The sequence below is a fragment of the Trichomycterus rosablanca genome, chromosome 22 (assembly GCF_030014385.1).
Source record: "Trichomycterus rosablanca isolate fTriRos1 chromosome 22, fTriRos1.hap1, whole genome shotgun sequence".
Taxonomy (NCBI): domain Eukaryota; kingdom Metazoa; phylum Chordata; class Actinopteri; order Siluriformes; family Trichomycteridae; genus Trichomycterus; species Trichomycterus rosablanca.
The window spans coordinates 8,178,158-8,195,174 of record NC_086009.1 but is presented as its reverse complement, the minus strand read 5'-3'; the positions used below and the strand labels follow the sequence as shown (position 1 = coordinate 8,195,174).

General features: G+C 40.8%; 1 protein-coding gene across 1 annotated transcript in view; it reads left to right on the top strand.

The window, feature by feature from the left end:
- Positions 1–2,063: 2,063 nt before the first annotated feature.
- Positions 2,064–17,017, top strand: part of gjc1 (gap junction protein gamma 1) — a 36,488-nt gene continuing 21,534 nt past the window's right edge. Inside the window, exon 1 of the mRNA XM_063018570.1 lies at positions 2,064–2,087. The gene's annotated coding sequence lies outside the window, so the exon portion shown is untranslated. The remainder of the gene's footprint in view (positions 2,088–17,017) is intronic.

Below are 17,017 nucleotides of genomic sequence, written 5' to 3'. Positions count from 1 at the left end.
AACATTGAAGATCCTTTCTGATGTCATGACTTTCCCCCCCTATTATATTAAGTCCCATCTTTCACTGTTTTTTGGCTTCCTGATTTGTCTGCTGAGTGTTGTGTAATTTGCATATTGAAGATTATTGATGTTTCTTTCACCAGTCTACTTCGATTATCCTTCTCCATCCTGTTCCTCTCAGTATATGTTTAGCATATAGATTGAAAGAATGAATGGTGACAGAATGCAGCCTGTTCATTTTCACTTTCCCAAACTTTATATGCAGTGCACCCTTTTTGTAGATAGACCCCCCCCCCCCCCATTCCATTTCCATTTTCTGCATTTAGCAGATGCTTTTATCCAAAGCGACTTACGGTTGTGACAGTACACAATCTAAGCAATTGAGGGTTAAGGGTCTTGCTTAAGGGTCTTTGTTTTGGAGTCCTTGGCAATGCAATGGTGCTGGTTCCTATGGCTTTGTCTTTTGGCTGTGATTTCGGGGCCTGTCTTACTTTAAATTCAAGCACTGAAGGTTCTGAATAACTGTGACTGTGGTTTTGTGATTGTTGTACTTGTTTGTACAGTTTGTCAGTGAAGTAATAGTAAATTATAGTAAGTGTAAGTGATTTTTTCCACTGTGTGATGGTCCATCCTAGATGCCTCAGAGCCCAGAGAAGTCAACACCAGTTTTAGTGGTATTTGTGCATGTAACTCTGTATTGTAGTGCTTGACAAAGGTTTGCCAAAGTAATCCCTCACCCATGTGGTTATATCAGCTATTGTTGAGTGGCGGTTCTTGATGCAGTGCCGTCTGAGAGATCGAAGATCACAGGCGTTCAGCTTAAACTCGCACCCTTGGCCTTTACACACTGAAATTCCTGATTCCTTAAATCGTTTAATGATATTATGCACTGTAGAGGGAGAAATATGCAAATTCCTTTCCAATCTTTCTTTGAGGTACAATGTTTTTAAACATTTCAATCATTTTCTCAAGCATTTATTGACAAACTGGAGATCCTCTGATCATCTTTGCTCAATCAAAGGCTTTTGTACCAAACCATGATTACAATCACCTGTTTGGAATCACATCGTTATTTAGTTTCACCTCATTACTCGCCCTAATTTGCCCCTGTCCCAACTGTTTTTGGAATGTGTTGCAGGCCTAAAATGCAGGAATGGATGTTTATTAACAAATGAAATTACGTCGAGCAGACAAAACATGAAATATTCTTCTTCCTCTGCCTTTGTCCCGTTCGGTTGTGGGGTCGGCTCTCGGCATTCTCGATTTGGCACAATTTTTACGCCGGATGCCCTTCCTGACTCGAACTTCCCTTATTTTATCCGGGCTTGGGACCGGCACTACGATGCACTGGTTTGTGCGCCCAGCGGCTAGGTACCTATAGGACAATTCAGTGTTTCCAGTTAGCCTGGTGGCATGTTTTTGGACTGTGGGAGGAAACCCACGCGGACACGGGGAGAACATGCAAACTCCGCACAGAAAGGACCCGGACCGCCCCACCTGGGGGGATCTTATCCAGGACCTTCTTACTGTGAGGCGACAGTGCTACCCACTAAACCACCGTGCCACCCTAGTTTAAACTGTCTGCAATGAAATACAAGTCAAAGTAAATGTAAGAAACACTGCATTTTTATTTTATTTGCATTGTCCATCAATTTGCTGGATATTTAAAGGCTCTTTTGACGTGTCACTGAGAGGTACTTCAATTACCACCAGTGGTGCTTCAGCAAAGATTTTGGGGAGCTGGAAAGTCGCGGGGGCGCGCACCGTGCACGCGGAGAGACACTATTCCTCCTTCATACCGTCAGTGTTATCTGTGTCCTTCTCTCTGGAATGATGAGACTATGAGAAGGATGCTGCGCGCATAGATCAAGACCCACCAACTCGTGTTCTTCTCTTTAACCTCAGTAATGACTTTAATGGAGATCATAGTGAAAACAAGGGAATGTAGCAGTTACCATGGTTACCCGCGGCACCGTTTAATCGTGTAGATGAGCGCGCGGACTCGGCTGTGCTGTACTGAAGAGGTGAAGAAAGGACTCGATCATTCTGTTAACTTCTCCCAATCATCTTCACAGATTCGCAGAGCGGTAAGACATGTTTTTTATTAATATTATTATTAATATTATTTTAATAATTCAAGCTAGACACCCTGTACTATACTGGGCATCCGCACGTGCGTTTAATCAAGTGGAGTTAATCTGATCTCGTGGCATTTTTTGCACGCGCACCATAATGTATTAATGTATCAGCAAAATAATGGTCCTATTATCCAGGGTAATTATTTCCCTGCATTTTAAGCACAAATATGTCCATATTTAACCAAAGAGCTCTTTGTATTAAACCCATGAACCCCTGGTAGTATTAACTGTTATCCATTGTCACATTTGGTGCTATTTTTAACCCCCGTAGAGGCTCATTTGGTGTCAAAAGAGCCAAGCTGTCTTGTTTACATTCCTTTAGTTATATATATGCCAAAGGCGCTCCATTGGACAGCAGTTTTTCTTGATTAAAAAATAAAAACATGCCAGACTCCCATGCTAAATAGCTTGCATGTTACTAGAGTACTACTAGAGTAGTACTTAAAAATCTACCCTTTGCACCTTTCATTTTTTCTGATCTAATAAACTGAAATATGTGCTGCAACCAACCTAAATGATTTCAGATGTTAAATGATGTAAAATACTGTACTATTTCATTCCGTGTTTATATATAATAAACCTTTTCTATATTCATTGTATTGGATCAAAATTACATTGACATCAGCGTCAAGAGAGATTCATTGTACACCTTGTACAAAATTCTACCCTATGCATGTTTAATTCACCCCTGATTGAAAAAGGATATTTGCAATTTGAAGTGTTATATTTACAAGTTTAGAGGCATGAATGGATATAAAATGTGATAAATTTGATAGATTTGACTTGGTGGATTGTCCTCATCAAGAACAATGCATCAGTATTAATATAATGTAAATATATAAATAAATAGGTATATTTACATGAATGGAGCCCAAATATGTCAATATTCATCCGAATAGCTCTTTGTATGAGACCCATGAAACCCTGGTAGTATTAACTGTTATCCATATTTATATTTGGTGCTATTTTTAACCCCCATAGAGGCTCATTTGGTGTTTGACGACAATACAGGGTCAAAAGAGCCAAGCTGTCTTGTTTACATTCTTTTAGTTAGAATATATGCCAAAGGCGCTCCATTGGACTGCAGTTTTTCTTGATTAAAAAATAAAAATATGCCAGACTCCCATGCTAAATAGCTTGCATGTTATGCCTACTAAAGTAGTACTCAAAAATCTACCCTTTGCACCTTTCATTTTTTCTGATCTGATAAACTTAAATATGTGCTGCAACCAACCTAAATGATTTCAGATGTTAAATGATGTAAAATACTGTAATATTTCATTCCGTGTTTATATATAATATACCTTTTCTATATTAATTTTATTGGATCTAAATTACATTGACATCAGCATCAAGAGAAATTCATTGTACACCTTGTACAAAATTCTACCCTATGCATGTTTAATTCACCCCTGAGTGAAAAGGGATATTTGCAATTTGAAGTGTTATATTTACAAGTTTAGAGGCATGAATGGATATAAAATGTGATAAATTTGATAGATTTGACTTGGTGGATTGTACCGAAAACATAAAAACAAAGTACTGCCACAGAAGAGCCATTTGATTCCCCCAAACTACCCTTCTTTCATCAAGAACAACGCATCATTATAGATAAATAGTTATATTTACATGAATACAGCCCAAATATGTCAATATTCAACCAAATAGCTCTTTGTATGAGACCCATGAAACCCTGGTAGTATTAACTGTTATCCATTTTCACATTTAGTGCTATTTTTAACCCCCATAGAGGCTCATTTGGTGTTCAACGACAATACAGGGTCAAAAGAGCCAAGCTGTCTTGTTTACATTCCTTTAGTTAGAATATGTGCCAAAGGCGCTCCATTGGACAGCAGTTTTTCTAGATTAAAAAATAAAAACATGTCAGACTCCCATGCTAAATAGCTTGCATGTTACTAGAGTACTACTAAAGTAGTACTCAAAAATCTACCCTTTGCACCTTTCATTTTTTCTGATCTAATAAACTTAAATATGTGCTGCAACCAACCTAAATGATTTCAGATGTTAAATGATGTAAATACTGTACTATTTCATTCCGTGTTTATATATAATAAACCTTTTCTATATAAATTTTATTGGATCTAAATTACATTGACATCAGCATCAAGAGAAATTCATTGTACACCTTGTACAAAATTCTACCCTATGCATGTTTAATTCACCCCTGAGTGTTAGTGGCATGTAATGGATATAATATTCGATACATTTGATAGATTTGACTAGGTGGATTGTACCGAAAAGCCAGACTTTATGGTACACTCATAAAAACAAAGTACTGCCACAGAAGAGCCATTTGATTCCCCCAAACTACCCATCTTTCATCAAGAACAATGCATTATTATTTATTCTAACTATTCCAATGTAAATATATAGATAAATAAGTATATTTAAATGAATACAGTTACATTCAGCTATTTGATGATAAAAATGTTATACCTTAATGAAAGTGCATTTTTTTCCCCACAAAAGAATTTATAAAAAAGAGAAAGCTGGATCGATGACATCATCATGGCTGTGTAATACAGTATGAACTCATCTTCCAAGAAACAGCACATCAACATAAACTAGGGGTTTATGTTGTTGACTGGAGTGCTCTTGGCGTATATTCTAATGAAAGGAATGTAAACAAGACAGCTTGGATCTTTTTACCCTGTATTGTTGTCAAACACCGAATGAGCCTCCATGGGCGTTACAATAGCACCAACTGTGGTTGAGCCATTTGGTTAAATATGGACATATTTGGACTTAAAATGCAGTTAAATCATTACCCTGGTGAATAGGACTATTAGTCTGCTAATACTAATAATACAGTGAAACATTATCAGCCATACAGTTCTTTTTCTTTCTGATACCATAGTGCTGTGGTTTTCCTCCATACATAGTGTGTAACTATACTTTCAGTAGTGCACTGGTTAAACATACTATTTAGCACACCTACAGTACAATTTCAAACACAGCGTGAATCATAAATAAATAATAAGCGTAAGGATTTGAGCGAGTTTGACAAGCGCCAAATTGTGGCGGCTAGACGACTGGGTCAGAGCATCTCCAAAACTGCAGCTCTGTAGTGGTCAGTATCTATCAAAAGTGGTCCAAGGAGGGAACAGTGGTAAACCGGCGACAGGGTCATGGGCAGCCAAGACTCACTGATGCACGTGGCGAGCGAAGGGTGGCCCGTGTGGTCCGGACCAACCAACTGCTGAAGAAGTTAATGCTGGTTCTGATAGAAAGGTGTCAGAATACACAGTGCATCACAGTTTGTCGCGTATGGGGCTGCATAACCGCAGACCAGTCAGGGTGCCCATGCTGACCCCTGTCCACCCCCGAAAGCGCCAACAATGGGCACGTGAGCATCGGAACTGGACCACAGAGCAATGGAAGAAGGCGGCCTGGTCTGATGAATCACGTTTTCTTTTACATCACGTGGATGCCCGGGTGCGTGTGCGTCGCTTACCTGGGGAGCACATGGCACCAGGATGCACATGTGGTCATCCGGCTCTCGATTGATTTGGGGTTGTGCAAGCGGCAGCGGACTCACAATTGGGAATCGGAAATGACTAGATTGGAGAAAGTCAGAAAAATGTGTTGTTTGTAGTTGTGTCATGCCATTTTGATAGATGGGATTCCTGTTCGGGGTGTGTATGGGATTCATGCTAATGCCCAGATCATAATAAAGTGCTTTTTGAAGGTAAATGAATATATAAACAAATCCATGACGTATGATGAATTAGTAAGTAAGAGGTGCTGCCCACCCTCACAAGGCTACAAGCATTCTGTCAATGAGTGTTACCGTGTATTCAACTGAATTTGCCTTTTTATTAACATGCTTTAGTGTATTCATGGGCAACTTTACCATTTTTTAATACATTTCTTTACAATACGTGTGCATAAGTATTCATTTATTCACCGTGAGGATTTTTTGATTGATGACTGCAGCAAATCCCATGTTGTCTTGCTGTGCATTTTACCCAGTTTTTTTAGTTTGAGCCTTTAACCCCACAGGGAGTTTTATATCTTAAGTAATGTTACATCGATGGCAGAGGGCAGACCAGACCAGGGGAAAGATTTTGGAAGATTCACTTGCCCGTAGTCTGAATCTGGGAAACACAGACTCGAGGAGCAGATTCTCTCCGCCAGGCGACGAAACACATGCTGACATGCAGGCACGCTCACACATACAGGGGCACAGATTGCTCGGTTTCAGTTGGTTAGGACCAGTTTGGACCACTTTAATCCGGAGGGCATCTGACTGTGGACAATTAATCCTTACTGCGGAGTGAGATGCCTACTGCTAAATTACTTTCATTAATAGCACCGGCAATACAATAGCAGTGAAACTCAGGGTGACACAGTGGTGCGGCAGGTTGTGCCGTACAGATCTAGAAACCGAATTTTTTTCTCAGACTGATCGATACTCTGGGTTCTTTCTTTGTTTCCTTTCAGAATTAAGTGGCTATAGAGGGCTAACAAATCGGAAAGGCTTTTCCTCCAATGGAATAATGGAAAGGGTTGTATAAAAAAAAAAAAACTATCTTTATACACTGATCAGCCATAACATTAAAACCACCTCATTGTTCTACACTCACTGTCCAGTTTATCAGCTCCACTTATTATATAGAAGCACTTTGTAGTTCTACAATTACTGACTGTAGTCCATCTGTTTCTCTGCATGCTTTGTTAGCCCCCTTTCATGCTGTTCTTCAATGGTCAGGACCCCCACAGGACCACCACAGAGCAAGTATTATTAGGTGGTGGATGATTCTCAGCACTGCAGTGACATTGACATGGTGTTGGTGTGTTAGTGTGTGTTGTGCTGGTATGAGTGGATCAGACACAGCAGCACTGCTGGAGTTTTTAAATACCGTGTCCACTCTATTAGACACTCCTACCTAGTCGGTCCACCTCGTAGATGTAAAATCAGAGACGATCGCTCATCTATTGCTGCTGTTTGAGTTGGTCATCTTCTAGACTTTCATCAGTGGTCACAGGACGCTGCCCACGTGGCGCTGTTGACTGGATATTTTTGGTTGGTGGACGATTCTCAGTCCAGCAGTGCTGCTGTGTCTGATCCACTGGTCCTCTCAGTGTATGTGTGGGTTTCCTCCAGAAGGTCCAGTTTCCTCTCACAGTCCAAAGACATGCAGTCAGGTTAATTAGAGATACTAAATTGACCCTAGGTGTGAGTGTGTGGGAGTGTGTATATGTGTGTCTGCTTTGTGATGTACTGGCGACCTGTCCAGGGTGTTTCCTGCCTTTTGCCTGGTGAATCATACCCACCGTGACCCTGACCAGGATAATGCGGTGGTAAAACAGGCAATGAATAAAGATATTTTATTTATTTATATTGTAAGATTAAATAGTGTAGATCATGTTTACCAAGGGTGCCAACTATTCTGATGCTGATTATAATTTACTGTGATTTAAGGAACGTGAGGTTTTATAATAAATATGCACGTCTCTAGTAATGTTTACATCATCATACTGACTCACATTGGCTTTGAGAGCCTACAGGATGCCGCAAACACACACACACACACACACACACACACACACACACACACACACACACACACAAAATATGATATATGTGAATCCTTAGTGACATTCCCAGTGGTGATTCTCTACTCATACTTACACTGCTCATAAAATAAACGTGAATCCTTAGTGACATTCCCAGTGGGAAGAGATCTTGTTGTTACTCTTACTTACACAAGCATTTCCAGTGGCCTTATTATTATATGCATAACTGGTATGATTTACTGGTCTGAACCGCAGTAGAGAATAAAAACAAGTGTCAGACTGCATATTATGAAGACGTATTAGGGCCGTGGATTCGCACGTGAGGCTCATCCACTTCTGCACAGGCACCTTGGTCTGTTAACCAGGGTCGTTACGCAGCGTTTGAAGTCCCCACCCACTTAGTCCGGTCTTTTCCCACCCAGCAGACTTCTGTGGCCAATTTTTTTTTTGCTGCATGCACTGCCAATTGTGCCCAGTAGATGGCGCCCAGCCGGCCGGTAGCAGAGCCGAGATTCAAACCAAGGTTTTCAGAATTTCAGTGCTGGTGTGTAATGCCTAGTTCACGCGACACGATTTTTGCCCTGATGTTGCAGCTCAGAAGCAACTCGCCGTTTGCTCGGGGATCGACACTCTATGTGTGAACTGGATCTGGATCAGTCGGCCGACTGGCAGTGAGTGCGGTGTTGGACTACAGCCAATGATAACGCAAGATACGGGGTTTGGAAACCCGAGGGAGGGGTGTAAAAACATGGGGGCATAATATGATTTCTATCAGAATACACTGGCACACACACAAGCTTTATAGTATTTGTGATCTTATCGTCCACGCCAAACCATAATACCAACAATGCATTGCAAAATATTTATTAAACTCCAACTCACTGCAGAACAGAACAGACAATCCCTGCTGGTCGTGTTGCCAGATCCACTCCGATTCATTTATTATTCCTCTTTTCTTTTACGCTGCACGTCAGCACACAAACAACTCGGATCGCTCGATTATTGTTAACGTGCATTTTTGGACACGGTACCATTAACCCCCTCGTCACTTATCATGTGTGTTTTCATGACAAACCGTATTTTGTAAGACCAGACCGACTCATCCTGGTGATAGATGGTGTAGTGTGAAACCCCCTATCGCTGAACAGTCGTGTAGTGTGAAAACCACAACGACCTAAAAGACTCGCTTTCTACACATATTGTCCAGTTTATCAGCTCCACTTACCATATAGGAGCACTTTGTAGTTCTACAATTACTGACTGTAGACCATCTGTTTCTCTGCATGCTTTTTAGCCTCTTTCATGCTGTTCTTTAATGGTCAGGACTCTCCCAGGACCACCACAGAGCAGGTATTATTTAGGTGGTATTTAGGATCATTCTCAGCACTTCAGTGACACTGACATGGTGGTGATGTGTTAGTGTGTGTTGTGCTGGTATGAGTGGATCAGACACAGCAGCGCTGCTGGAGTCTTTAAACACCTCACTGTCACTGCTGGACTGAGAATCGTCCACCAACCAAAAATATATCCAGCCAACAGCATCCCGTGGGCAGTGTTGAAGGTCTAGAAGATGACCAACTCAAACAGCAGCAATAGATGAGCGATCGTCTCTGACTTTACATCTACAAGGTGGACTAACTAGGTAGGAGTGTCTAATAGAGTGGACAGTGAATGGACATGGTATGTAAAAACTCCAGCAGCGCTGCTGTGTCTGATCCACTCATACCAGCACAACACACACTAACACACCACCACCATGTCAGTGGCACTGCAGTGCTGAGAATGATCCACCACCTAAATAATACCTGCTCTGTTGTTGTCCTGGGAGAGTCCTGACCATTGAAGAACAGCATGAAAGGGGGCTAAAAACGTATGTAGAGAAATAGGTGAACTACAGTCAGTAATTGTAGAACTACAAAGTGCTTCTATATGGTAAGTGGAGCTGATAAAATAGACAGTGAGTGTAGAAACAAGGAGGTGGGTTTAATGTTATGGCTGATCAGTGTATGTTCTGACTGGATTATTTGAATGGCTTGGAGAAATGGAGAAAAAGCTAGAGCATTGCAGACTCTAATCCAGACCCGGGTGTTGTACGGCCCTATACGTCCATATCTGTCTCTTTGGCTGGCTCTTTTTTAAGTTATCTTAATAAATGCTGAGCATATAAGTGGAGGCCATATATGGGCAAAATGCAGGAATTTCGGCCAACTTCTCAGGGCTCAAACTCATCCACATGGATGCAGAATGAAAATATGCTGTAGTCTGATGAGTCCATCTTTAAAATTGTTTAGTGTTCAATAGAACCAACCCAGTTGTCACCAATGCAAGATTTAAATCCAGCGTCTGTCATGGTAAGAGTGTGTGTTAGTTCCAATGGCATGGGAAACATAAACAAGATGATGCTAAGTGACATTCTGCATGCTTTACAGCAACTTAGCTTTGGGCACAAGGTAGGAAGTCTTTGGCTACAGCCGTTTGAGGGAGGGAAGGACGGACAGGGTCTTTTCCTGCTGCTGCGATATGCAATCTCCGGGACTGGTCGGGCACCTGCACTTGTGGGGGTGGGGTGGTCACATGGAGCATAGCGTGGCTCTCCATACACAGTATGCCAGACACATGTCGAAGGGGGCGTGTGGTGATGTGGCTCTTTTTTTTAATGCGTTTTCTCCCCGTTTCTCCTCCCAATTTAGCGCAGTCAATTTGAGGGATACCCACTTGCATCTGAGGAGAGCACGTTGCTGCTCACTCATCTTCCGACACTGCACAGGCGTCTCTTCGCCAATCAGGGTCCTTACACAGTGTATGAAGATCCCGCCCACATATAGTCCGGTTGTCCCGCCCTAGCACATACGGTGGCCAATTAGGTTCTGCTGCAGGCACTGCCAATCATGCCCGCCAGATGGCACCCAGCCGACCGTTGGCAATGTTGTGTCTCAGCACTGGTGTGCTAGCGGAATATCCCGCTGTGCCACCTGGGCGCAATCTGGCTCTTCTTGATCTTCTTGACCCGATTGGCACAATCGGCAGTGCCTGCAGCAGACAGAATTGGCCGCTAGTCTGCTGGTTGGGAAAAGACCTGACTTAATAAGGGGGTGGGGTCTCCGTCGCTGTGTAAGGACCCTGGTTAGTAGCGTGAGGTGCCTGTACAGAAACGGAGGGACGTGCAGATCAGCTCGAGACTCTCCTTGCTTGCGAATCCACCAAAGTATGGGTGAATACTTTGGTAGTTGGTCAAGCACCCAGGTGGCACCCGAGTTCAAACCTCAGCTCTGCTACCGTTTGACAGGGCGCCCACTAGCGGGCATAATTGGCAGTGCCTGCAGCAGACACGTTTCTGCTTAGGGCGGGATGACCGGACTATGTGGGCGGGGTCTTCGGATGTTGTAAAAAATGTAAGTAAACAATGTAAATAAATCACATGCTTCCAAGTTTCTGGTCACAGTTAGGGAAAGGCCGTAGGTGGCTCTTCTTGATCAGATCAGGGTTGTGCAAGCGGCAGCAGATTTATATTCGGGAATTGGAAACTGGCTGGTTCATTGTTCCTCTAATTGTATCCATACATCTTTTTGCTGGCTGTCCTCTTCCTCTTTTACCTTCAACTTTTCCAAGCATTACTGTCCTTTCACTCACACAGATGCTCACAAGCAAGTCTAATTTACAGCTTTCTTTCCCAGCCTGCCTAACATCATCTTAACAACTTGCTCTGACTCGGATCTCTCTCTTGCACACACACACACACACACACACACACACACACACACACACACAATCTCTTGCTCAATGCTCGATGAGCTCAGACAAGTCAGGACCCTGTCAGAAAGAAAGAGGAAGTCAGAGTGCAACTATGAAAGCAACATGAAGTGAAAACAAGTCATTCTTTTCCATTCATGATTTTGACATGGTCCACCTGTTGTATGGTGCACCACTATGCAAACCCTATTAAAATGCATTGAATCCTATTAAGTGTTGGAAGCTCGAGTAAAATGTGCTATCGAAAAATTGCGCAACGGACCATGAAATGAGTCTCTTCCCATGAACTTTGCAATTTGCTGTGAAATTCAAAATTTAAGCTTTGAGTTTAACGATTTAGCATTTTTCATTTGCGTAGCATTCAAGTGCCTCATGTTTACTGGTAAATTTGCACTATGAGGAGGTCCTAGCAATCCTACGGCAATTCAGTTAGCAATCGCCAGTGATGGCATAGTTACCTTGAAAAAGTTATCTGATTTCTGATACTGATTACTCCTTTACAAAGTAACTTAGTTACTTTATTGATTACTTGATTTTAAAAGGAACTAAGTTAGATTACAAGTTACTTTATTAGTTACATTCAGCAGCTGCCTCAACATAAAAATGACAACCAGTTTTGCCAATACTCACTTTACTGGAAGTGCATTTTGAACAGTAACAATGTATCTCCTGACATTTAAAGTTGAACTGAAAAACGATTTCCTGAAAAAAATACTTGTTTTTATAAAATATAAAATCTTTAGCTGACACAAACTCAAAATAGTGCCTGTATTTCCAGCTAGAAAACGCGCATCTCTCTCCTCCCTCCATTGTTTACGTTTGTGTCACTGCGTGGTATTATGCGTGAGTTGTCCTTAATTGTCGCATAGGCCAGACTTCACTCCCCGAGACGCAAGAAGAAAGCAAAAAATATATCTTTTTACTAAGGAAAATGACAAAAATAGTAACGCACAGTAACTTGGATAAGTAACTTAATTTGATTACTGGATTGGAAATAGTAACGCGTTAGATTACTTGTTACTGAAAAAATGTGGTCAGATTAGAGTAACTGACATCAGTGGCAATCACGTAGTCAAAATGTCCAAAAATCCATCCATCCATCCATCCATCGTCTGTCTGTCTATCCATCCATCGTCCAACATCAGCTTTGTTGTCGCTAGCACACCAGAGCTGGGATTTCGAATACATCGCATCGAATCTCAGCTATTCCATCCGGCTAAGCTGGACAGCCACATGAACAACGATTGGCTGTCGTCCAGGGTTGGGATGAGCCGGACCAGGCTTCCTCATAACTGGTGCAGTTACGACCTCTGCAGGCTGATTGATGGCTTCTGTGCAGAGTTGGGGGAATAATGCTTTGATCAGGGTGTGGCTCTCCGTGCACAAGGCTAATCTGCACATGAACTCACCTCGTGCAGGTGAAAAGAGGCAGTGGAGGGTTGTATGGGTAGAGGTGAAGCGTAACGCAAACAGAGTTAAGTGAACTTATTACAATGTGCAAGATAAACAAACCTCGCTGGCTACACACAACCAAGAGAGAACATGCTCATGCCTTCCTATATTTAAATTGCAAATCACAAATGGATTATATAAAAATTATAAAATAATAACTGACATTTAATGGCAGTTAAAGTTCTATGGACCGGCAGGGTTTTCCTTGTGTCCACGTGGGTTTTTTCCCCCACAAGTCCATAGGCTACTAAAAATGTGTGTGTGCCCTGTGATATACTAGCGACTTGTCTGGTGTGTTTCCTGCCTTTCGCCAAGTGAATCAGACCCACCACAACCCTGACCAGGATAAAGCATCAGTCAACAGAGTCAAGCAGCGATAGAATGAGCGTCCGTATTGATTTTTTTTCTTTGACTGTCCATCTTTCCCGCTTGTCTTGTACCCGAGTCGTGTTCTAACAGCATCGTTCATCCATGGCTGCGTTTCCATGGTCACAAGGCCTGTGCCAATCAGAGCGCAGGATGTCCATGAGCTTCAGATTAAGAACAGAGCCCGCTGGCGACACACACACAGTACTGAGCTAGTGCAAACACAGCATATTTCTTTCCTCTGTCACCCTTCTTTTGGTTTCTTATTTTCTATTAGGAATGTGCTTCTCTTTCCGTCTGCTGGGGTTCTAAACGTCTCAGTGTATTTACAATGGAGTCTTATTTGTTCTCGTTTTTCATTTCTTTCGGAAGCCTACATGGGTAGAGCTGGAGAAAGAGAAGTTCCTTTGAGACACACGTACTCACTCAATTTGTTTAGACAGTTGAAAGATTTAAATCCCCCCCCCCTTCCCATATCAACCATGTGTCTGTGGAAAGGATATTTATAGTGTGTATATGTGTGGGAGAGGAAACGAGTCAGAGTTCGCAGGGACTTTAAATGTATGTATTTTTCCTAACCTACAGTATATCTGCTGTGTGGGAAAAGACCGGACTAAAAAGGGGATGGGTCTTCGTCACTGTGTACTGGGTTTCACTGGGTTTCCTTTACATCAACCTTGCCAAATCACACCTGTTATGAGTGTGGGTGAAAAAAAAACTGAACCCAGCTATTAGGGGGGTGTGCCTACACTTCTGGTCATCTAGTATGTAACAGGTTTTCCGGGCCTTGTAAGGTTAATACCACTAGGCATGATTTTATCTATCTATTTCTCTATCCATCCATCTATCCATCCATCCATTCATCCATTGTCTATCTATCTATCTATCCATCCATCCATCCATCCATCGTCTGTCTATCTAGCCATCTGTCTGTCTATCTGTCTATCTATTTATCTGTCCATCTATCTAGCTAGCCAGCAGTTGTCTGTCTATTTATCTGTCTGTCTGTCTCCATCCATCCATCCATCCATCCATCCATCCATCCATCCATCCATCCATCTATCTATCTATCTATCTATCTATCTATCTATCTATCTATCTATCTATCTATCTATCTATCTATCTATCTATCTATCTGAATGATACATTGTTCACTTACAGTTACGCAAAGATCTTAGGCTCAGGGTTAATATTTGGAGAAATCCACACTGTGGCAAGTCACTGTTTCCATGGCGACATAATCCTTTTCCAGAAAAATACTTTTTCATACCCGTATCATCCCCATCCTTCTATTGCTGTGTGCTTGCTGTGTATGCATGTCTTCATTTAGCAACACTGCAAATGAATTAATACATGGTATGCAGAGGTGAGCATTTTATATGTTTGCTTGACCTTGTACTATTATGATAAATTGTGACTAAATTAGACTCATTTTCTTCCACACGCACACAAATGCATTATAGTTCCGAAAGCAAGAAATACATTAACAAAGCAGATAAATAGGGCCATACTAAAATGACAGGGAAACTTCACGGACCTTGTTTTTCATAAATCACAGATTTCACAGATGTTTACAGCAGTCATTAAAGAACACTCATATATTGAATGATAGAATAAATAGAAGCATAGCCTACCTTAATGGAAGGTAAACCTAGAACATTCAGCGACAGTGCGAGGCTCTGTCTTAAGTACAAAATACCCCCCCCCCCCCCCCCCCATCCAAACACCTCATCCAAAAGGTGTTTAGTAGGGATGCCCAAGTCACTGGGTTTTCTCCAGATCAACCTTGCCAATCTATCCATTCATCTGTCTGTTCATCCATCCATCCATCCATCCATCCATCATCTATCTATCTATTCATCCATCCATCCATCCATTCATCAACCATCTATCTGTCTGTCTGTCCGTCCGTCCATCCATCCATCGTCTATCTATCTATCTATTCATCCATCCATCCATCCATTTATCAACCATCCATCCATCCATTGTCTGTCTATCTATCAGTCTGTCCATCTGTCCGTTTGTCTGTCTATCTATCTGTCTGTCTGTCTGTCTGTCTGTCTGTCTGTCTATCTGTCTATCTACAGGATTGTTTGGGAGTTTTCCAAAATCAGTTACCTAATAAGTGTATTAGGCTGACTTAGCAATTGCTAACTGAATTGCCGTAGGATTGCTAGGATCGTCTCATAGTCCAATTTTGAATGTCATGGTTCATGACACGATTTCCACAGCATGAATTAAGTAGGGCCCTAATTAAGGCCCCTCATGCTACAATTATAAGCCTTGAAAAGGTCCAACCATGTATTTTTAATCACCACTGTCTCTGTAATCATGTTCTTAACCCTTGTTATAAGAGCAAACACATTGTCTCTTATTATTATTATTATTATTATTATTATTTCATCATTTAATTACTAAGTTCAAGAAGCACATAAACATGAGCTTGATATGCCTTTAATGGGATTGATTCAGCTCTCGAGAGGATGCGGTTTAATCTAACAGCAGGCTAGGGAGATTGAGGGTGCTACAAATCACTTCAATCAATACAGTAACTGTCTTAAGTGTGAGAGCGAGAGAGCATAAGAGCGAGAAGACGAGCGAGAAGACGAGCGAGAGGAATTATAGAAAATGATAGGCAGTGTATGTGTACTGACCATGCTGGGTTTGCCTCTTTGTCCTCTGGCAATTTATGGTAAGCATGTTAGCATGAGAGATTCATTAGATACTCCTCAGACCATACACGAGTGCACTTTAGGCCATACGCTTTTTTTATTCTGAGTGCGTGTTTGGAGCATACTATACATGAGTGCAGTGGATTAATGTTCCTCAATATTGGATAGGTCAGCATCAAGTGCTGCAGAAAAATGAAAGTCTGGTATAAGAGGATGACATCCAGGAGAACACAGGGTCTCTAAGCTTGATGGATGCCGAGATTGATTTGAGGGCGCACACCTAGGAAGATGTATTAGTATACCTTTTATTTATTTTTTTTCAAGGATTTCTCAAGGTCTTTATACTTATGCTTATTAATATGGGGGAGGGGGTTCAGTTTAATAATACAAAAGTAGATTATTATAACGATGTACAGAGACGACCGTTTACTTTTTAAGTGGCTCTAAATGTGAATTTTCTATTTGTTTTCTTTCTTGAATATTTGTATTAAAGTGGATGACATAAGCCCCTATTGGCTAGAAATGTCATTTTAAAAATGCATATCCATTAATAGGCGTACCGATGATGTGATATTATTATTATTAATAAAAATGCATATGCATTAAGAGGCATACAGATGATATAATAACATTATTATTATTATTAAAAATGCATATAATAAATGATAAAATAACATTATTATTATTAAAAAGGCATACAAATTACATTATTATTACAAAATAACATTATTATTGTTATTTATGTTATTATTGTCAGTGTTATTATTAGTAAAAATGAGGCATACAAATTATATAATAACATTATAATTACTATGATTATTATTATTAAAAAATGTATCTCCATTAACAGGCATATAAATAATATAATACATTATTATTATGTTTACTATTATCATTATTATTATTATTATTATTATTATTATGAATAAAAAATGCTGTAAATAAAGGATACAATGACGTCATCATTATTATTAATATTATTATTGTTATTACTACTGTGATTATTATTATTATTATTGTTATTGTTATTACTACTGTGATTATTATTATTATTATTATTAAAAAATGCATCTCCATGAATAGGCATATAAATATTAT